This window comes from Amyelois transitella, chromosome 12 (genome assembly GCF_032362555.1).
Source record: "Amyelois transitella isolate CPQ chromosome 12, ilAmyTran1.1, whole genome shotgun sequence".
In the NCBI taxonomy this organism is placed as follows: Eukaryota; Metazoa; Arthropoda; class Insecta; order Lepidoptera; family Pyralidae; genus Amyelois; species Amyelois transitella.
The window spans coordinates 6,456,100-6,480,661 of NC_083515.1; the positions used below are offsets into that span (position 1 = coordinate 6,456,100).

The window sequence follows — 24,562 nt, forward strand, 5'->3', positions numbered from 1 at the left end:
TCAAATAAAAAAATATATATCACATATACATGTGGTTATTTGTATGTAATGACGAAATATTTAAATAATTGGTGTGTGATAATGATAATTTAAAACTAGATAATAAATTTAAAAATACCTACTTACTCAAAAATTTACAAGCGCCACTAATAATTCAATACGAGTTCGTGCAAAGCAGGTGCAATGCAAATTTATAATGAGCAAATAACCATATTAATATAGTAACTTTAAAATTATAGCTACCAATACTAAATACCTTTAATAATCATACCAAAAATATTTTTTCATGTTTTCCTTGACCTTTTATTATATATATATATATATATATATACGGGACAAATTACACAGATTGAGTTAGCCTCGAAGTAAGTTCGAGACTTGTGTTACGAGATACTAACTCAACGATACTATATTTTATAATAAATACATATATAGATAAACACCCAAGACCCAAGACAATCAGAAAAAGTTCTTTTCTCGTCATGCCCTGGCCGGGATTCGAACCCGGGACCTCCGGTGTCACAGACAAGCGTACTACCGCTGCGCCACAGAGGCCGTCAAGGCCGTCTATTCTTAACAAGTTAAACAGAAATCCGTTTACTTACACTATTCTTATAAATCGATAATCGAATAAAGGCAATAATGAAACGAATGATCGCGACGATAAATCGATAATGAAGCACTTGTCACTAGCTCGCCACTACGAGGGCCATATCGGTGCACGAAAAATAGCTCTGATTAAGCCCGAAAAAGATTTATTGCATAAATAAATCAATACAAGCGACAAACAAGAATCCAGGAGCCCGGCGCAACGCCTGCCAATTTTTTGTCTTCCCCTCAATATTTATGGCACCAAAAAAAAGTTCGCGATTCTCGACATAAATTAAATATCGATTTTCGTAATTGCATTATTTATAACCGAGGAAAGTAGTTTTATTTGTAACGTTGATAACGTTCCTTTGAGTAGTTTATGAGCCAGGCTAAATATAGTTAATATTTAATTATTTTGTCCATTTGTGTTCTATCTTTAAGTGATAGAGAAAAGTTCTTATAATATTTCTTACTAGCGCCGCAAGATAGCGTTTTCATATTTACTTGGAAATAACATGACAAGGACAGGGACAAAGCGTTGTTTAGGTTTCTTCGAATTTCTTTCATATTTTACCATGTATACATATTTCAATCTAATATAGCAGTTACTTTTATATTTATTAATAGAATTCATAGAAATCAGTACAGATATACAACTGTATTCGTAAATATTATGTAGGTGTACGATTCATATTTTAATTCCTATACGAATATTTATTCTCAATTCTGAATATTCTAAAATTAATATGATTGTTAAACAAAAATAATGTATAGTGTATTGTTCGATAATGTGGAATGAGCGGAGCATTCAATATGTAGAAAATAAATGTATCCATTAATTTACAAACAGAAAACAAGTTTTAAAACAGATTTTAGGTATTTAAACGTAAAAAATTAATATTTTTATTAATATGATTTAATATTTTGCATATTAAAAGATATTAATAAAATTAATTATATCTAATAGTAAAAGATGCTTGAGAATTTAACTCTATGAGAGAACGCAATCATTTTATACAGAAGCTACCAAAATAATACTAAATGTTTACGATCTTGTTTAAGAAAATATCCGACAAAGGCCACGTTGCCACAAACCTTCGCCATGAATTTCCAGCAAAATTTTCTACGGGCCGAAATACTAACATTTTATTACGGGATAAAAGTAAGGAGAGATAATTTTGTCCCTCCTTCCTGCTTTTATGGCGACCCGCAGTCAATGCGGTGGAGAACTTTTGAATGAACCACGTCCGAAACTACAGACATGGGTAGCACTACTTCTTTATTTCTTTTGTTTTAAAATACTTACTCATTTTGTACCTATGTCGTACAGTGAAACAAAGGCAATTTTAGTTTTATTAAGTATTTTATAATGTCCTTTATACTTACAAGTGAGACCGAGAATAATAACTAGGTTCTAACAATACGGATTAGGTTTCCCTTAATGTTTGCAAAGATTATTCTTACGACGTGAGGTCAGTAAGGGGGTCGTTCCGTGTAAAAGCCTGACTTACCCAGTCCAGGATCATGACTTTAGACAGGTGAAGACGCAACCGGAACTAACATCAGGAAGAAGAAGTATAGAGAATAAAAATACTGGCAAACTTTAGTTGGTTTGTGCCGTGTGGATCCCGGCACTTCATAATAGAATCTCTCCCTTTCTTTCCCATGGATGACCTTAAAAGACTTATGGGTAGGGTTACAAACTTAGGATTATTCTTAAAGGCGACGGGCTAGCAACTTGTCACTATCTTAATATCAATTCCATCATAAAGCCAAACTATTGAACGTGGCCTTTCAGTCTGTGCGAGATTGTTGGCTTTGTCTATCACTTAAAAGAAAGGGATAAAGACGTAATTATATGTAATTAATTTTGAATTTCCTTGCTTATACAGGTAATGACATGCAATTAGTATGGTACAGTTTTTCATTGAAGAACTTTATTAGTCTGTTTTGTTACTCGTATTTACAAGTACATCTTATATGTAGGAAACATACAAGAAAACATTAAAATATTATATGCTATGAACAGACTATACCTACCACCAAGTACGTAATCCATAAAAAAACGATACAATGGGGATCTTCAGTCACATTTTATATGAGTAACGTAGTGAGCTATTCCCAGCCTCCCAGCTACTTACCGTTATTAACGCATTGTTAACTTACAATTTACCGAAAGTGAATTTCCTTCTGAGAAACTCCATCGCTCTAGACCCACTTTCAAGAGAAAACATGTCATCTTCGATATATCAATTACTATTAAGCGTTGAGGATGAATATTACCCGTATTCAGCACAATATCTTCTTGCCATTGGGGCTTCGCTTGCACGAAAATGCCTATGTTTCTCCGGAAGGTCTTTTCCCGAAGGTGCAAATTCGTAGACAGATTAACTTAACGACCAATCACATAATCCACTGCTACAAACCAACAACAAATAACTGCCCTTGACGGTACAGATTAGCCATTAGGAAAGATTCATTGTAATCTCCAATTGTAAACTGACATTAAATAACTATGTATTGTTTCACTTTACCCGTAACCTTCACAGCAATGTAAACCGATACAGGAACTAGCGTCAACTCTGTCGAGACCACATTTCAAACAGCTTCATGTCCATTGAGAACAAACAATAAATTTGCTGTCATGTGAAGGCCGCATAGTTTTCAAATTTATAGACACTACTATTTAATGAACTGCCACTGTGTCTCTTGTTTGTGTAATATTTGCTATGTCATCAAATACAGCGATAATTATCACAACAGCAGTGAACACGATGAAAATAATTTGTGTAGCCGATTAGTAAACATATACAAAGGCAAGAACCGTTTTTACATATACCGTAGATATATTTCTGGACACTGTGGCAAATGACTGTGCCGCTACACTTTCAAATAATGAGTATTATCTATTCAACGTAGTGTCATATTAGTTCAGAATTCAGGAATACAACTTCTTTACAAGTCAATGCATTAAGCTTCCTGCCTGTAAGCGCTTCTTCCACCAGATCTTGATAACGAAGTTATTGAACCGGGAAACTTGATGTAACAAAGATATTGTGTAATCAAGTCGCCTTGAGATCCGTCATTACAGTATCGAGTGTTGCGGTTCGAGAGCTGAACGTTCAATATCAATGCAATATGTGCAGGTGACGCTGGATCTTGACGCTTTGATTGGACTGTGGATGTGAAACAAGATGTGGGTAGGGCTGTCGGCTATTGAGCATAATAAAGATTATCTAATTACAATATTTAATAAGTTTTACAATAAATATTTTTGTTCTCCCTCTCTAAATTTTTAGTGATCCCGATTGCACGGCTATATGTAGGAGTCCGCTGCCTGCCTTTTGGACCCATCTCTCCCACTTTGTCTGGTATTCGGCATCCTCACTTTTAAGACATTGCGTATCATCTTTCACGACTTCTAGCCCGTATTATTGAATATTTTTGCGGTACATGTAGGTAATAATAACTTTGTTCTTTTTACGCAATGCGCATCGAGATATAACTTTTAATAGATAATGTATATGATAAATATGATGTATTCAGAACCATCGTGTTAAAATATCTAGACATTTTCACATATTTTCGAAGCCCAAATTTAAAACTTCAACGACAAGCCAAAGCTTATATGCCTGTCAATATTAAAAAGTAACATGAAGCCTCGAGGATTGACTCATCACCGATGACATGGGAGTTCAAACAATAAAATGTGTCGTGTGACAACCCTAATCTCATATACCAAGCTGACGCCCCAACAAAAGCACGTTAATGAGGAAATCGTGTCTACAGCACTGAGCTCGATTGGGAATTCAATATACTGATTAAGTGAAAGTAAGCATTCAATTGTAAGGCGAAACCAGAGTGCGGTATGGAACAAATAATGTATTACCACACATTAGTATTCAGATTTCACGTCATTACAATGGCTTTTCTCGCGTTGTTACTTGCTTGTACATTAGCTCGTAATTTTCTTACTTGTATTTTCGTCTCAGAGAGTTCATAATATTGTTAATGCGATAATCACTTCTGATTGTAAGTTTAGTTTGTTAAGGATCGGTTCTGTTTTTTTACGAATGATTAATAGTGATACTTATTAAGTCTAAAAAACCTAATAGCATTTGAAACTTAAAAATACAAGTAGATGAAATTTTAACCGAAAAAACATAAATTTTCAGCTACAAACAATGTTAAGTCTTTGGTCGTTGCTAACTGCGAAGAAACTTGGAAAAGTTACGTTTAAAGCGAAGTAAGATAACTTGTCTCTATATCTTCGGACCTTGAAACATAAACTATAAGATAATTTTAAATGCAAACCAGTCCCGCTCATAAAGTAAGCCCTCTCTATATATTCTGCAAATAAATGGTGAGCATTCCAGATAATCGTAATTGCTTGTAAAGTCAATAAAATATGACATTTTGAATTCCATGCAAATAGGCTTATTCAGGTGCCTTTGCCGACTATCTTCAAATTTGCCTAGAGAAGACAAGTAATTTACTTGATTGTTGAGATCGAGATTACTCAGAAAGTGAAAATCGAAAATCAAAAAATAATAAATAATATATTCGAAACAAGTTATTATAAGAATTAGTCTATGCAATTTTGTTTGATACTTTCTTACTGAAGCCTAGATTAATCCTTAACTTATCCTTATACTCATCTTTGTTCTGGCGTTTTTCGGGCTGTTATATGACTCCCGACTGACCCAACCTAACTCTTCGTCAAATCAAATCAAAAAATCTTTATGGATTGTGGTTACATACTATGCCCGAATGTGCAGGTTTCAATACCATGTAAAAGAACCTGTCCCTTAATTATTGTCATACATACCTGTTACTAATTGTGACCCCAAAATGTATTCTCATTCTGCATTTTTAATAGCTATAAAGTATCTTGTCTACAAAAAGAACAGAATTCAATCGTTGGGCAAACATAGTTTCATCTCATTCTTGCAAACTCTCATAGTTATAATTGATCACATAACAAAATAAAACTGAACAAACAAGAAAGGTTAGCCTTTGAAATAAATGCAGTTATAAATTTATTCTTCCATGCAAATTCGCTATTGCAAGTAGCCATGTTTCAATACGTTGCCTCACAAATATAGGCGTACTGCGTAACTTTTAGAGGTATGCTTTACGACATACCACCATTATCTTAGTAATTGGCTGTATATAAAGATAAAAGTGGCGTAAATACTATAAAAGATAATTGTTGGTTTATCTATCTCGGAGGAGTAGGCAGAGACTACCTCTTTCCACTTGCCACGATCTCTGCATACTTCCTTCGCTTCATCCACATTTATAACTCTCTTCATGCAAGCTCGACGGTTTCGGGTACTTTTGACCTGACCCTTTACCAGGACGTCCTTAATTTGATCAAGATACGTTCGTCTAGGTCTTCCCACTCCGACTTTTCCTTTGCACTCTCCTTGTATATCTGCTTAGTCAACCTGCTTTCATTCATCTTCTCCACATGACCAAACCATCTTAACATACCCTTTTCTATTCCTGTTACTACATCTTCTTTCACATCACAACATTCGCTTATCACACTGTTCCTTATCCTAAAAAGTAACTTAGTATATCCTAAAAAGAATCCAATCATCTCAATTATAAATTGTGTAAAGGCAATGATTCTTACGGTTTCTTCTACGCCTGAGACGTTTAGGTAAAACGTGGCATGTAAGTGTATTAAGAGATAATTAAAAAATAAGTCTATTACCTAAATAAAAGAGATGGTTACAATCAGACACAAAGTTTTTCCCTTACATCAACTAAGCAACTTTCAAGGAAAACAATACAATTGAGTAGTTCTGTTGTTCTACAGTTTCGACGAAGCTCTTAATCACTCTGTTCCTAACACAATTTTGTAACGATTGACGAATACGATAAATTAGTAATGCGTAGTGTGGGGTACCTCAAATAGTATACGAATTCATCTATCCTCCCTATACGTACCGCGTGGGAGCCTACCATTGTATTCGTATTTCGCACGCCTTACACGCTATTTAAAAGTCTATTTCACGCTCTTACATAATTAATTGCCTCATTGGGTTTATTATTATCAAATTGATTCATTTAGCACCCTCTTAGTGCACTTATTTGACATTTATTAGTTTACGAAATTGAGTGATTTTTCTTTACTGTATTTTGTTTCACGAATATTTATTTTGCAGACCAAATGCTCAAAACGTAACGACATAATATCACTGAAAATACGCAAACATTAGAAAGTGGGATAAAATATTTTTAAAATAGCAAATATCTCTTCTAAAATACCGCGGGGAAACAAATGTTTGATCTTAGTTTAGGTGGATCAGATGAAGGGATTATCTACCGATTCATACAAAGCCGCACAAAATCTCTTATTTCTAAAAATACTTACTCGAGATCCATCTTCAAAAATATTCGATATACTTAAAATTGCCATAATCTTGTAACACAAAAATACGCAAAAGAATGTTAATAAAAATGACTGATTTATCACAAGTATTTGTAAAGATATTGAACAAGAAAAGCGTGAGTCTTATCGAATGATAAAATTCACGGCTTCGCTCTCCTAACTGCCGATGATAACTTATTCGAGGAGCCCATTTTGGGCCAAATTTATGGTTGATTTAACTCGTTTTTGCCGCAAAAATCCTTCCATGTTTGGCGATGAAATAGGGCAGATAGGATGTCATGTTATTCAAATAATGATGCCAGTCATTGCTTTTGTTTTTTACGCTACATGTGTTTGGATTTGATGCTTTTGATAAAAGATGATATTTCATGAAATTTATTACACACATAATACCCATGTAAACCTAACCTTGATGTGAAACGTAACAAATTAATCGCAAAAACTACATCTTTCCATATGCCACGATCTCTACAAACTTCCTGCATTGATAACGCTCATACGAAGAGAGTTAAGCACTAACAAAATTATATCAGCACGCCTATACTACATAGGCAACTACACTTACTTGTTTTTCACCCACGAGTTATCAAACACGTGTCGATAATTGATTCTTGCGATAACGATAACGTGTACAGTATCCAGACACGTCCCGTCTCCGGACAACTTTAGGACGTGATCAGAATTTCTGGATCCCGATCCGTTTCAATTACCCACGCGATCAATAGCCAAATTCGGTAAGTTGCTGATCGGACCAGTGCAATCCCTGTGGTCCTATCGATTCAGACCACGTTGACCACGTACAGCATTACTATGAATAACTAGTAATCTAGTTATACAAACAAATATTGTTATCAATATTGCTATTTATCAGCGAATTAACGATCTCGACCATCACAAAAAGAAAATAAGGGCTAGCTATCTGTAATTTCAGTGGGAGCATGAGTCCGAAGGTGTATAGAAAGTGAAATACTGTTAACCCTGGTAACTTTGCGGTTGTGCATTATGCGGCAGTAAGACGCGTGACGACAGGACATTAAACTACTTATTTGAACCAACTTTCAATATTCGAGTACTAACCGGACAAAACAAACGGGAACAAACTAATTGCCACCGCAAAAATTATTTGTCACGGGCAGTCGCTCGCTACGTAACTGTTGTTATATTAATGAAGCAGCTTTTTGTCAGAACATTTTATAAGAACAGTAAAAAAATGCCTAGCCAAAGAGATTTTTTATATACATAAAGCCCGTTTTAAATTTGCATAAGAATGTTGAAACCACAAACACTGTTTCCTAATTGTATTGGCCATTAAAATATATGATAGATTGACAAGAAAAAAATTGAGACACATTTGGAAAACACGGCTGAAGGGCAAAATTATAAAAAATATGCGCCAAATCGTCAACCGAAGAATATGAGAAAAACCTTTGCTACATCTTAATTGTCACTTACATACAATATTTGGAATTTTTAGTACTGTAAAATGAAATGAATTAATCCGTCGATCTCGCATAGGGCAAGTATGTGAATAACATGAATTTAGCTAATCGACATGGAACGATGCGTTGAACTCATCCCAATTGCATAGAATCCTTAATTGCAAAGAGCCGCGTCAGCTAAGATTTACCAATTAAGGAAATCACTAGCGGAACCGGGCGCCCACTCAGCCACCAAAATGGAGAGCACACAGAAGAACAACATAATAGAGGAAAGCGAATCATAGGAGAGAAAAACGCATAAATAATCAATAAATATATATTACTTTTGCATTACACAGTGACTGACCTGCAGACTGGTACAGCACACTAATGGGCGCAGGATGCTGGGGTGGGTAGGATATTATGCTTATATGTTGAGGAGCCTTAAAAAGGATATCCTTAAACGAGACGAGAACATAAACTACAATTTATATAACATCACAAAATCTAGTGAATCCATAAGAACAAAGTCATAAACTCAACGTCTAAATCTGAACTTCTTGCCATGATGTCATCGGTATTATCGGCGGTATTGCAGAGTTTTCCGAGATCCTTTCTCATTATAGATGACAAATAAATAAATATGTAACTTCGTTGTTCCCATGTGTAGCACACTAGGGATTACTTCTGTATTCTCGTTAATTTGAAACATAAAGGCTTCCAAAAGCTGGCTATGCACAGGGGGTTAGAGAAATTGAAATAGATAACAGTGCAATCAATATTCGCTTTGTTAGTAAACTTGTTAACTGGACTTGCAGTTAGCTGTCGACTCTTGGAAGTCAGCTTTCGAAATGAATTTATATAATGGTATTGTTCGTTATCAAAATAGTTTAAGTGCTGCTCTCTCAACAGTGAAAGTGTTTATTATGGCCTCTCACTAGTATTTAAAGAAAAATGATTCAAAAGTGTATTTTTCGGTTGAATATTCTAAAAAAAGGATTACTCCGTAATATCCCAAGTATGAATTAAATACCCTTCATAACTAATGGGAAACAATATGTAGTATTTTTAATAAGGTTGATTATCAAACAGTTATTTATCATGAATGCAGGCAAAACTTCAAAATACGAAGTTTTATTTAATAAGTCGTTGCAATAAAATTATTAATGTGAATTAAATCATCAAATTCATACGGATAAGATTTTTCTACAGTTTTTATTAAAATAAAATTTGTTTTCGTCTATCCACGAATGCGCAGCTTTAACTGAGCTCGGGCCGAGCCATTCAGTACTCAACTTTAGACCCTATACCTTTTATTGAGATCCACCGAATGCACCGCACAAGAGCACTGACGTTCAAATAAAATCTAAAAAGATTTTTCAATTTCCATTTTTGTCGAGTTTTACGACCAGTTTATTGTGACCGCAATCAATTCGGAGGATTTTTGGAAAGAATTTTGGACATCAGTTTTAGAAGACGAAGAGAAGAATATTAAATTATTTTTGTACTTTTACTTATTATGGTATATATAAAATTAAAACAGGAGTCACAGTAGTACTACTTACGAGTACTTATTACGAAAAAGATGCTTTGACCTACTAAACTACTGTGCCACAACAATGAGCATTCATTGCTTTATTTTAAATCTATATATATAAAACTCTTCCGTTACTGAGTGACTGACTGACAGACAACGCACAGTCGAAACTACTGGTCGTAGACAGCTGAAATTTGGAATGTAGGTTCCTTGGGATATGTAGGGGAGCACTAAGAAAGGATTTTTGGAAATTCAACCCCCAAGGGGTAAAAACGTTTCTATGAAAAATCTTATTCCTTGGGTTTATAAACTTGAAACTTGGCATGAACACGTACATAGGCATGTAAATATGTTTGACATTATAAGTTTTTTCAAACTACCCTCCAATCGTGATTTAGGGGGTGCGATTGGGTGACTGATTTATTAACGCACAGCCGAAACCGCTCGGTATAGGAGTCTGAGATTTTGAACAGAGGTTCCTTTAGTAACATAAGTGAGCACTAAGAAGGGATTTTTGAAATGTCAACCCCCAAGGGGGGGAAACTCGACCCCCAAAATAATCAAATGGGGGGTCAAAGTTTGTATGAAAATCATCGTTCCGCTTTCACGCCTGAACCGCTGAACCGATTTTGATGAAATTTGGTATGTATATAGTTTAAAACCCGCGTTCAAACAAAGGCTACTTTTTTTTCAAAATTCGACCCCCAAAATAGTCAAATGGGGGGTGAAAGTTTGTATGAAAATCATCGTTCCGCTTTCACGCCTGAACCGCTGAACCAATTTTGATGAAATTTGAAATGCATATAGATTAAGATACGAGTTCAAACATAGGCTACTTTTTTTTTCAAAAAACAACCCCCAAAACAGTTAAAGGGGGGGTGAATCATCGTTCCGCTTTTACGGCCTAACCGCTAGGCCGATTTTGATTAAATTTGGTATGCATACAGTTTTAGTATTTTTATTTTAACGTCAACAGAAATTTATAATCTGTGAAAATGTCACCTGTATAGCTAATACGGATCATGAGACACGCCTGGTGACAGGAGGATGGGTGAGCGGACAGACAAACTAACAGACAGACCGACACCGAAGTCGAGTAATAGGGTCCCATTTTTACCCTTAAGGTACGATGGAACCCTTATAAGTGTTAATTTTTGATATGCAAAAGATAAGAAAATTTATTCCTTCAATGAACAATTTGTTTGATAATGAGCAATAGATGGCGCCACCATGTCAAAGTCGCTATCGTTTGTCGTTCGACAATCAATAAGACTTCTATGATTTTGAAAGCATTTTTACCCTCCGTTAATAAGTTGTTGGTCGTTTCGTATTCATGCTTGAAGACGTTTCGTTGTGTTTTGTTCATTTGTATTGTAAATATATTGGTTAGTAAAAAATACGTGTCAGTTGCGGAAAGCAGGATGGCACTAAATAGGATGGGACAGGATAGGAGGACTGGACGGGGCAGGACGGGACACAACAGGTTGTGACGGGACGGAACAGAACGAGAAGAGACGGGAGAAGCCATATGAATTTAAATCAAATATAAACTTAAAACAGTCCCGCACGATACGGGATTAAAAAATGGGTGAAATTTTATGTCGTATCCTTATAATCTAAAATACATTTGCGCGGGCGAAGCCGCGGGCAAAAGCTAGTACATATATATATTGTATTAACGATTTGATAACGATGTGATTCGAGGAAACCAATACGAAAATGAGCAAAGTTTTGATTAAAGCTCCCAAATCATAAACGCCAGTAATTGTCGTGTTACCATAAAAAGTCTCTGTTCAGTTCCCGGGTGCTTAAATAACTTTTTATATTATTTTCTGCGAACACCGTAATGCCATGAGAAATTATCCAATTCAATTTCTTTAACTCCCAACAAAGACTGCCCGGTACCAACCATTTTCATAACAATGATAACTTGAGGTGAAATACAAATTGGTTTTATTTAACGACGTTCGTGATTTTCCTCATAATTTTTCTTCACACCAAGCTGTCAGAATTCTTCGAATTCATTGTGTTTTCTCTTACTTTTACTCCCGATCTAATATGGGTTAGGTTCCCCTGTATTTGTTTCAGAGGTCAGCCAAGAGTTGCTTTGCGTCAAAAAAACTGTGAGTTACTAAGTCAGGGATTATGGTAAGAAGGCACTCCCGGGCTCCACTCCACAACAAACAAAGTGAGGATGCGACATGAAGAAGAATAGAAGTTGCTGTTTTTAGAAGAGTGATTTGTTATTTATTGCCGCAGTATGATTTGATTCGATGCATCACGTTTATTGATCATACCTTACCGTTCAACCACCAATGTTCTTTACATTCAGACTTCATGCATTTCAAAAATATTATGAAGCGCAAAAACGCAAAAAAATGTTATTCTTTTAAATCGGAAACATAATTTGAAAAAAAAATTAACAAAACAGAGGTAAATAAAACGGCTAAAATAAATAGGCAACACGCTTGCACGTGATTCTTTAACTCGCTTGAGAAAAGTGAACCATCGCTCTTACACATAGCATTCCCCCGGGCCAGCTTGTAACAGCGAATAACGACTCTTTATCTTACCACAGCTTATCAGAGTCACGGGACGGGAACTCTCCTAGGAACAAAACCAATTATATGCGAGAAATGCAGAAATCCCTTTTAATTCATTCATCTCGCCGAATACAACAATTAAATGGAATGAATTCGGGCAGCGAGCTAATTGCTGTGAAGTACCAAAGTGATCTTTTGGCGGTTAATATTTTTAGATTTAAGTCGTACATCAAAAGGGATTTAATCATCAAGTGTAACTTGCAAATATGAACATGAAGAAAAATAATGAATGAAAATAAATATTTAAATACGTAATTATACATAATTCACTCTCTATTGGCTCTTCTGATGATTAATAATTCAAATTTTATAATGTTCTTATGTTACTAACGGAATTTAATAATAAGCACTCAAATACATAGATGTAGACACACATTGTTTTTTTTTTTGGAAATTTTGATGAGGTTATCATAATCTACTTTTTCTTTTAGTCTTACAATTGACACAAACAAGAACAACTGGGCATCTACAAATTAGGATAATCAGTAATTAAACATGCGCAAATAGGAGTTCGATTTTATTCCCTCCAGAAAGATCGATAGCTATTAGTCTAGTCCAGCACTGTTTAGGATTCAGTGTGTCGGGGGCCGATAAACTGGCCGGACCTTAATAACTGGCAATAATACCCATTGAACGAGAATGTTATTGCGAACCCTATTTCTCTCTCTACCAACATTACTGCGTTAATTGAAAAGCAATATATTTTTACACATACGTTAGCAGTTGTAATTTGGTTTGTAGAATCTGAATATATTTTGCTTTTCAGTACGAGTATTAAGAGTATAGAAAAGATTTATTTTCAAAATTGGATACAAGGTATCACTTATTACGTCGCTACTACTACCGCTTTAGTTGTGATACATTACAACTGTATATCTGTAATATGATCGAAAATGAAATGTACAAAATAAATTTATTTCGCAGCTACAACTAAATCAAAATAACTCTAGCTTTTTAGTAAATTCGAGTCATTTCATGTAAAACATTCCCTCACAAACCTATAACAAGCTTCATGTTTACAGTCCACAATACACATGCAATTAATTGTGCATCCACGCACACACGTCAGTCACAAAAGCCTACATGTTTACAATAAGTGCAATATTGTGACGGCCACATCACATTCAGGTGTTGCGATGAAACATGTCATTGAAGTTTATGATTAGACCTGACATTAGAATTTTGCATTTGGTAATGCGGGCCTAGATAGTGTCCATTTAATTATAAATGGCCTTCTCTGTGTAGAGTCTTAACAGTTTCTTAGTTTTACACCTTTCATGAGTACAAATACATTTCTCATGATAACATTTAGTTTTTTTTCTTTAATAACAATAAAATTGTTACATCACGGAATTTAGGTACAACGGCGAAAGTTTAAATTTTATTTTCCTAAGACTATAAATTTTATAATATCAAAGTTTTATGGCATTGTAAAATTGGACTAGCACCACCAGCTTCCTAGAATTCTTCTAATTCACTTAACTGTCGGTAACCCTAAACATTAATAATAAAAATCCTAAACTCCTCGGCTATTAAACTCAATGTAACGTATGCTGTGTAACTTGATTTGCTCGGATCCGGACAACGGTATATTACTTTGTAGTCGGAATTAAACCGGAGGGTTTGGCATGTTAATCGAAAACGTTCCTGTTGGTTTCAACCCCGGTGTGAAACTGGGAAGCTTGTTAGCTAACTTTATTCTACGTTGGTATGTGATAAAATAAGATAGTATTTGGGTTTTAAAATCTAGCGTACATAACGGTTAACTGTTGTTTGATACATTCAATTCATTATAACTTTTTAAATAACTGAATTTAGTAATAAATAAAGAAAATGGTGAGTGGATACTAGAAAGAAGTAATCCCTGAGCAACCCTCTGGTTCATGTACATTTTGTTTGCCATAATTTAATCGTTTATAATTTATAAGTTGTGTTTTCTAAAAGCACTTTAACGATTTTCCTCAAAAGACTACCTACCACATATTACCTCACGAAGTACAATTTGAAAAGATTCTTTCAGAAATTGACAACGCGCATACGATATCCCTATTATGTAAGTATGTATAGATCCGTAAGCTGCCGATAATCCTATACCATCATGTTGTCCAAATGCCTTCTAAATAACTTTTACTTTTGGCATTAATTTTACTTGTTACTTAAAGGGTCAATGAAGTGTTAAGTAAAAAGTTCTTCTTTAAAATAAATCTAGACAATAGAAAAGCAGAGGAAAGCCGGTAGCCTGCTTAGCATTTAAATAACTAGTGTTTATTGAACAAGTGAGTGCTTTCCGTGCTTCTAGTGTGAAAGGCCAATTCTATACTCCCAAGAGACACAATTATTATATTGTCCCTCGATAGGTAATCCCCATGGCCTTAAAGATTATTGGAAATGGACGGGTTTAACCATCGTTAGCAGTACTTTAGTTAAGTGTACTTACTTAAGTTAATATATTTATTTAATAAAAGAATCAATACTCAGAATAGGGTCACAAGGTGTCGTTTACCGTTTCTAAAAGTACTGCATAAAAATATGTTATTTTTCGTAGTTTATATTCGGTCATATCCTATTTGTAATGCAATTTTATTTATTACAATTTAATTTTGTAACTGCGGTTACTTTTCCTACTGCAAGATTTTAAAGATCAAATAGTTTGTTTAGAAATATTAAGATGTCTTAATGTTCAGTTAATTTTACCATACCACAATTGTAACTCAACAATGGCAAGATTCTCTCAGTATTTTTTCTTTTATCGAGTAAACACTCGATAAAAGAAAAAAACAGTACACTAATAAATTAATTTACTTTCATTTTATAACGTCAAATAAATTAACAAACGAACAATACCTTGAATCACACTATGGTTTAAACCACCCAGAACTAAAGGTCTTTCAGACTCTATTATGTGCCGGTCCTTATTAAAGCCATTAAAATAGTGATTAAATCGCTTAATTCTGAAATGTGTGGTGTATTTCCTAACATTTTGGATCCCGGTGTAAAATATGATGTTTACGTAATTGTCATAGGGTTAGAGTAAGTAGGTTGGAAAAAAAATGCATACACAAACCGTTTAATTACAGTCAAAGATGTATTGTAAGTTAAATTAACGATAGAATCGAACTAGATTAGAGATAAAAGTTCAAGTAATAAAAAAGGTATGTAAGAATCTTCTAAAAAAAAAACAAATTTAACACCCACATTTCCAAAATTCAACAATTCTTTAGAACTTTAATCATATATCCATCAAAAATTTAGAAAATTAATGTAAATTAAAACGAGTATCATGTGGTTTTGTCCTCTGAAGCCACTCACTGTTAAGGGCACTCACAGATTAATACAGCTGATCTGGGCGTTTTCTATTTACTACGGAAATAATAAGAAACAGTGGTGTGCTAGACGAGTAATTGACAATTTTATTTCACTTTATTATACAAAATTTTGATCTATATATCGGAAACCATAGGTACACTATTCTGCAGATTTCCGCATAAAAGGGTGGCTGGGTAGAGACTGTTCGTATAAAATAATTAATGTACAGAAATTCAACTTCAAATAATTGCGTGGATGCTCACGGATTTCTGTCATGGAAATCTGAATCTTTATTCAATTGTATTTATTTCTAATGACGCTGATCGTGTAAAAGTGTGTGTGTGAGTGACAAATGAAAATGTTGTGAAACTAAGTGCACTCACTTGCCACCTTTAATAGAAATAATAGGCAATTTTGTTTTATTAGATGTTCAATTTATTCTTGTGAAATTTAATTTTACATGATAAGTATACTTTCATTAAAATAGAATATTAATATTTAATTGAATCAAACATTTACAGGCTAAAGATTTCTTTCTTTCTAAACTTACGTTAAAGTGAAATACATCATTGCCTATTCTTCCGTAGCATCAATGTTCTATGGCATAGTCCTATGTAGACCTGTAGTTGGGTCGTTTTATTTGTTGCCGGCTATTTTCCGATCCCCATTCACATGTATCAAACAGAACGGTCTCATTTATTTGATACCAACCAACAAGATACACCAGTCGGTCCACTATAAATTCGTGCGCGCCGACAAATGGACGGGGGTGATAAAACGCACTCCGACGGTGTGAATAATGACAATTAATTAAGTTTTTGTTAACGAGCATCTGTTATGAAATGTCAGTAGATGCGTCTGCCAACCAATACACTCCACATCATTCTTTTCTTACAGGGGCTTAAAAAGGTGTTATATCAAAGCATTTGAAAATGCTTAATTACGGAGTTGTATTTTGTGAGAACACACCACTAATTAAGTTAAAATTGCCAAATAAAATTAGATACGAGTTGGGCGACCCGTTGACGAGTCCAGCGAGAGAGGCCGTCTCTACGTTTCCCTAATTTACTATTTAAAAGCAACGTTGATAATGCTATCTTATTTAATTAACATAATGAAGGGTGTCTGTCTAGTGGAGTAATCCGATCCTGTCTTAATTACGTGAAATACATTTTGCCAGACAAATTTTCAAATGGTCACAGTATTTAAGTTACTTTAATTTCAATCATAGAAAAAGCTCATCACAAGACCAGCTTAAAATAGGTTAATTATTTGTTCTTATTAAGTTTGTTACACGAACGACTTCCGCGGGTATATATGGAGAGGGACAAGGCATGAATATCAATGGATGAAGATAAATACTTCTACATTCTTTCAAGTCAACGACACACAAGCACATACAAACTCTTTATCCCTTACGGAAGAAAAAGATTCATCAGCCGACTCGAGAACCCGATTGTTAAAATTTGGATTAGAATTGAAATAACTCGGTTCTTGTCGAGCACTTTTTATCCTTCGTTGGATTTGTTTAATTAAATGAAAATCGCAATTTAGGGGAAAGTTTCGGGTGGCCGATGATTCTTATTTTCGGGAATTAACAAAAAGTCAGCGGGGATCCGGGACAGCTTGCGGGGTGAAACGTGCTCAAAATACTTTTTCCAACAACTTCTGTTCTACTATTTTCGTCTGTAACTGTTTTTGAGTCAAATTATTTCAAAGCAACTCTTTGAATAAATATTTTTCTGAATATGTCGTTATTTATTTTATGTTATTAACCGACTTGGTTGTAACTTTGGGAGGTTCTCGTTTATCTGTAGAGAAGAGACTATAAGAGTAGAACAGTAATAACTTAAACTTTAATTTTTAATTATTTCGATAGACGCAAATTTTGTAAATAATTATAAATCATTTTTTTCATAAATTTTTTTAATACATTTTGAATCGTGTTCTATATGTTTTCCGTGGTCCAACTTCGCATATTTTTTGATGTAAAGATGAACTTCTTTATCATAATACAACTTGATCTCATTAAAAAAGTACAAACGGTCACGAAGCATGACGTGTCACGGTCTAGCGGGTTCAGCAGATATTTGAATAAGTTGGGAGAAACGTGGATGAAATAAAGTTGGATGTGTGATAAAATAAAATTTTCTAAACAGATTAATATAGCTTGCTCACCGATGCACTGTATGTGAGAAAAAAAAAAACAAAACATCGTTAAAGGACGTTCAGGCAACTGGAAGTATTACCATGTTCCAATTGAGTTTTTCTGTACAAAGATTCTGGAGGAGAGAGGGAATTGTTTCGTGTATAGCCTTACCATTTCCAAGATTGTTTGGTCGTAACCTTAGGCTCCTGTTCCTTGAAAAAGACGAAATCAAAACTAACGCTAGAACGACGTCTAAACTATTTGTCTTAAAGATAAAATTATATTAAAAACGTTAAATACTGACTTTTTACCCAGGAATAAAAAAAACTTCTTCCATTCCATACTTTATGCATGGTGGAACGACCGGGTGCAATATTTTGCAGCTCACGCTATTTTCGCTCAAAACCACTTAAAGTTAGTCGCTCGCAAGTTATGTTTTGTGCCTGCATTCCGCCACGTTCGGTGTATTGCATTATGTAATTAACTGCAGTCAGCTGATTTGTAGCCAGCTTGCATATTACCAGTATACATTCTCTTTAATAATATTTAAGTTCTATTGTCCTTGCTTTCCGATCTTTCAATCCAATGTAACATAACATATAATCATATTCATATCCCCCGCGGGGTAAACAGAGCCAACAGATACCGACTGCAAAGCCAAGCTCAGCTACTTGACTTATTGATAGAATTAACATTCAATTAGTGACATAGGTAGCTAGCCCATCGTCTAAAAGAGGAATCCCAAGTATATAGGCCTATCCTTAACTATTATTTTAAATGCAAAAGCCTTTCTGTCTGTTAATCTTTCACGGTGAAAGTGTTAGTTATTCAAGATAAAACAAAGGACATCTACTTTCAAGAAATTCTTTCGGGAGCAGTTATTTTGGTTAAGCGTGGGTGGAGTTGCGGTATAATAGCCAAAAGTCTCTTTGACATAAGATCGTTTCATTTTTATCCCTCTTCTTTCTTCTTCATTGCGAGTACATGTATCACGTCTAACCTTATGGGTTTTTCTACTTCGTAAGGTACTAAAAGTCATTATTTAAATAATACAATTAATTTTGTAAATAAGTTTTGAAGTTTTGAAACTTTCGGATTTTTTAACATTCGATTGGCAATTCAAGATTTTAATATATGTATAGAAATAAGTTAAAAAATAACATGAGTTGCAATATTGATAGGCAATATCAATTTTGCAACTCGTGCTATGTTTTGACTTATTTCTATACATATATTAAAAACCAAAACTTACTTATTACATACGTTAATATAAACTTACTTTAGTGGATTCCCGACAGCAAAATCACGACTTGCTTAGCAAGACCTGGAATACCTGGAACAAATTATGTCTTATTAACAACCGGCGTTTCATAATAAGGGCGACTAATTACAAGCTGCTATTTACTCGGTCGCGACGGCTTCAAATCTTGGATTTGAATGTATTATACTATGTAATATTTATAAACTACTTACCTAATTATATCAAGATGGTGCTAGCTATTTCATCCACATAGTTTACGAAGATTACTTATTTTATCTTATAATCAAATTGAGATTATCCGAAGACTTGCTTAGGACGCATAGATTAAGAATGAGATCTAACCACTGTTTCAAATATGAACTTTAAGGTTATGAGCGTGTTGTATTTGGAACTTGGCTTTATACGAGGTCTAATAATATTTACATAGGCTACGTAGACTCGTCAAGATTTTAACATGTTTTTAGTGGAATCTAAATATATGACATCGCTTTATTCACATGTTCGGTGCAGTAGGTACAGTTTCGACGCAAAACACGCGTCTGGCCGCGATTCCTCGCTGTCAAACACAAATCGCAATAACCATTTATTACCGTTCCCTCACATAGCCAGGATGTTGCAAACGAGAAATCATTTAATTAATCTCTAATTGACGTCATTCACAGATCAACGGACTATCCGAATGGAATCCATCGCGTTGTAATGATAACATTGATAAAATACAAACTTGTAACATACATATATCACGGGGTAGATAGAACTAATAGCCTCGAAAAGACTGAAAAGCTACGATAAGCAGAATGGCTTAGTGGCAATAAAATAAAATTAATTTCTAATTAAACGACGCAGTCTTGCCAAAATAGTATTATAAAACACGAAACGGCAACAAAACATACAAGATTTACAAGAAAATGATACAAACATTATTTCACAGGTATCTCAGATGAGGTTATTATGCTAAAAGGTGTCATTATGCTAATTTGGTTAAACAGAGGCGCGTTAAATATAACAAAGCTTCGAATTTCAGCTAAAACAAAATATTTTTATTTAAACTTATAAATTAAACAAAAAAGTAATAAAATTATTATAGATATTAAAAAATATGAACATCATGAAACTAATTCATTAATAACTTAATGTGAAGTTGTACCAGGAAAGCCTCCGCAATGATTAGGCTTCTCAAGACATCACTAACATCAGCGACTAGAATTATCTCACTAAGAAGAAAATACTATATGTTTTCTTCCATACCGACCTAATAACTAATTACAGTTTAATACTAGAAAGGTACGTCAAAACAAGACAAACGCTATCAAAAACATGATTTTTATTTTTCAACACACTTTAGCGATCATAAGGGGACTGTGCTGAACAAAGATGATTATTCGCTATTTTCCATAATAATGACTATACGTTTTCGCGATATCGCTTCTTTATCCCGGATAAGTAAATATAAAATATTATAAATTTAATTTCTTCTTCGTGAAACAAAACTCTAGTTTTGTTATAAAGTTGTTCTTAGTTGTTTTTACACGGGTACGTACATAAATTCAGCTAGGATTACCTGTAGCCTCCTTTTAAGGTTACTCTTAAAGTCCTTGGAAGATGTTTCGTGAACGCGTTGTGTTGTAGTCGTAAAGACTATTTACGACCGCCGTACATTTATTGGCACTTCGATGACGAAGATAAAAGCTTTGGGAATTAGACAATGTGAATCACTAACTATATACGGTAAAAACATAACTATGGATTCGGCAACGACAATATTTATAGTTGATATGTGAAGAGAGAATACGTGTTAAATAATTTCTTAAAAAAATAATCAAATATGAATTTTTAAATTTAAACCTTGTTTTTATTTATTTGGAATTAATTTATTATCTTTAGGGTAGTTACGTATATTCAACTTCTCGAACAAAGCCATTATAACATTTTAACTGAAAGCTTAGTAAAACATTAGAGGAACTATTATAAATATAGCAGACTTTAACTCAATTTTGAGAGTTGGATCGAAAACGTCAAACAGAGCGTAAGTAGAAAGGACATTTGTAATGACTCTGGTAAAATGGCAAGTATAAGGATAATAATGATATGAAAGGAAACTAACCCCACGTAAACATTTCCCAAGGGAGCGCAACCACTGTATACAGTTGACAAAGAAGTCTGTCCTGAGTATACAAGACAAAATCTCGCTGAAAATCGACGATATCAAGGATGTAGCTAATGACGAAAAAGATTCGACATTTCTTTAGATGGCAAAAATCACAAAGTTCACAAGACATAGGTCAGTTAAAAATCCACTCAAAGATCTTACATATACGATAAAACACTATAACATAAAATAAAGTACAAAAGCACCGTTATTAAAGTTTCGACGATAAAATATAAAGCAGATAAAACGTATCAATAAAACATGTGGATCGCAGTTATGCGTTTTAATTCCGTTAAAAGCGTCCGTCTCATTGCGGCGGCCACACCGTTTCGGATTACCTGCCTGCCGTGCGACAACCGTAACCGGTCGTCCGGATTCCGCACTGACAATCAGAAATTTACTAGTGGGCCGGGTGGATATTAAAATTTAATTTATTCTTCACTAAGCTGCGACGACAAATTAAAATATCTTATTATTTCGGTCTTTCATTGCTTTATAAAAACAAATTACTTCTTAAAATTTTAAATTGTAATTGAGTCTTCAGAAAATGGACTCTTGTAATAAATATTTTTTTTTATGACAAATCAACATTGGTCGCTCTCTGTGTTTTCTTATTCTAACACTTCACAGCCAGTTAGTCTAAGTAAAATTCACAGATTAAAAAACATTACTTGTGGGTGAAATTAAAAGTACCAAACCCTTCTATTCAAGAAGCTCTTTTTAATTAAATTTAAGCAATATCATCATCATACTAACCAAATTGCCTAAAATACAAATTAGATAATCCTGCAGCCGTCCCCTGTTCACGGCAGCCGATCACGACCACGGGCGAGCGGAGCGCTCCCTAGGGAACTGTAACGAGGCGACACATGCTAGTTGATCTCTGGATATCGACTCGTCTAACCGTCCAGCTAACTGTTATAGCACGGAGATATAATAAAAGTTGCAACTACTTACTCTGATGATGATGAAAATCTTAATCTGACACCTAGGATTAATTCTATGAACACTACATTTCAGCTTTATGTGCATCTTGATAAATATGTTATTTTTTTGCTTAATTTAACGAAAGTACCTTATAAAGTCGTAACGAGGTTTACAGTTTTTACTACTTTAACATAGTTCACATTAGACAAACTACATCACATTTCTTTTTCCAGTCTTATATAATATAAATAAATATCGCACACATGCATATAAAGCTTACACGGTTTTGTAAAACAAATGTAAAATTGACTTCCACGAGATAGCAACTTACTTTGTCTACTCGTATAATTATAGACAAAGCCTTTTTGGTAAATATGTATCAATAAAAATAACAATGTCACATAATCAGCAAGTCGTAGTCGCTAGCCGTTGGTGAAACAATATTTTACGATACAGTATCCCCTGAGATACGGGCCAAGTTCTCCTTTATGACTTACTAACTCGCATCCGAATCCGAAAGCCATAAAATCCTAATGAGGAACAGAAGCCAAATCGAGATTTGATATTCGTAGTTCAAGATGGTTAGGCAACGTATTCGCCATGATATTCATGACTCTTGTTTTACGATCAAGTTAGCAAGAAGCTTACTTATCGTGCCGAATTGAGATACCACCTGTTTTTGGAGTGGGTAAAAAAAGGGCATGTAACCTACCTCATAAGAAACGTACACAGGAATCTGTGATTTTGTGATTAATTTTGCCGCCTTTCACACCAAAGTCTGAATTCCCAATCAGGCAAAATGTACCTACGTACAATTATCTTTTTAAGATCACAATTTTCTGACTTTTATTAGGCGAACCGATACCTACCTACTATATATACCTAGTTATCTCAGAAATGAAATTATAATATTCCGATTTCCACGAATTTCTCCACGCTTATAAATTAAGAGGTACAAGTTTAGACACTTTTGACATAGAGTTATACATTGAATGAATAGTGACAAATATTTTTCCTTCAGTTTATACCCCCTTGGCACAGATAAAAACCTAAATTAACAATGCAGAAGCGGCCATTGAAACCCCAAAAAAGATATTTAACGCTTCATAATCATTCACGACACTGACGAATGGTGAGGCTCGACAATCAGCACTTGCTAACAGGTGGCTGACGAAGTCATCTTGGCAATCACGCTAATGGCGTCTCATCAAACCGATCCCAAGTTGTGACAGGTGAAGCTACCAACTTTTGATTAAATTCCACAGTAAATGTTAATTAGCAGCGCTGTTTAAATACAGATTTTCTTCTTTTCTTACTTTGTTCCTGTTGTTTGCTTTGAAGCACTAAAGTGTAAGTGTTAATTCGTATGCTATAAAGTTGTTTCTATTTCATATAAACAAACAGCTGCTTGTTTGCCGTTCACTTTACTATGTAAAATTAATTATTATACAGAGATTATTAAATTTCAAGGAATTAAAATGAATTATTCTTATCCCATGCATATCGTAAAAGCTTGTCAAAAGTTAGACTAATTAAAGTGAGATTAATTTTTTGGGCAATTGATTTTGGTTAGATAAAGTAATCTACCTTTACTCTACGCTCTACCTGAATCTTAAATTCTATTATTAAGCCATCCTTTCATTAGTTTTTTCAAGACTTCAATCTACTTCGTAAGGAATAAAGATGACATATATATATACTAACAGCACAAAGAGTTGCTGTTGGAAAAGGTGCCTATTTTGGTCTTTTTCTGAATTATAAAGATTTCTTAAAAAAAATGACAACCACCCAATTATAACAAATTGTTATAAAAAGTAAAGACAATTACGACAAAAAGTTTGTAGTGAATGTTTGCATTTAACTACTAAATAGTCGGGCTAGTTTTAAATGCAAATTAAATAGTGTTATAATAATAGTTTACCGCAACTCATTTCAAAAAGGACCGCGCAAACTTTCCGATGTCACATTGGGTTATAACAAGGGAAAATTTAAATAAAGCTGAAAACACACCGACATACTAAGGCCGTTCCACAATGCAGTAGAGTTATAAAAAATTGATAAATCTATACATATAATAAAATAGTAAAAATATTTTGTCTGTACATTTAGTATTTTTGACTGAAATGGATAGAGGGACACTTAAAATGAATAATAGAAAGCAAAAATTTTTTTTTTAAATTTCTTGTCTGTCTGTATGTATGATCACGATTATCTCCGA

The 24,562-nt window shown here is 34.2% G+C and overlaps 1 protein-coding gene across 2 annotated transcripts in view; it reads right to left on the reverse strand.

Moving 5' to 3' along the window:
• The window catches only part of LOC106142506 (uncharacterized), a 162,000-nt gene that overhangs the window by 67,669 nt on the left and 69,769 nt on the right, over positions 1–24,562 (reverse strand). For both annotated transcript variants that reach the window (XM_013344289.2, XM_060946768.1), the window contains exon 2: positions 19,287–19,340. The gene's annotated coding sequence lies outside the window, so the exon portion shown is untranslated. The remainder of the gene's footprint in view (positions 1–19,286; positions 19,341–24,562) is intronic.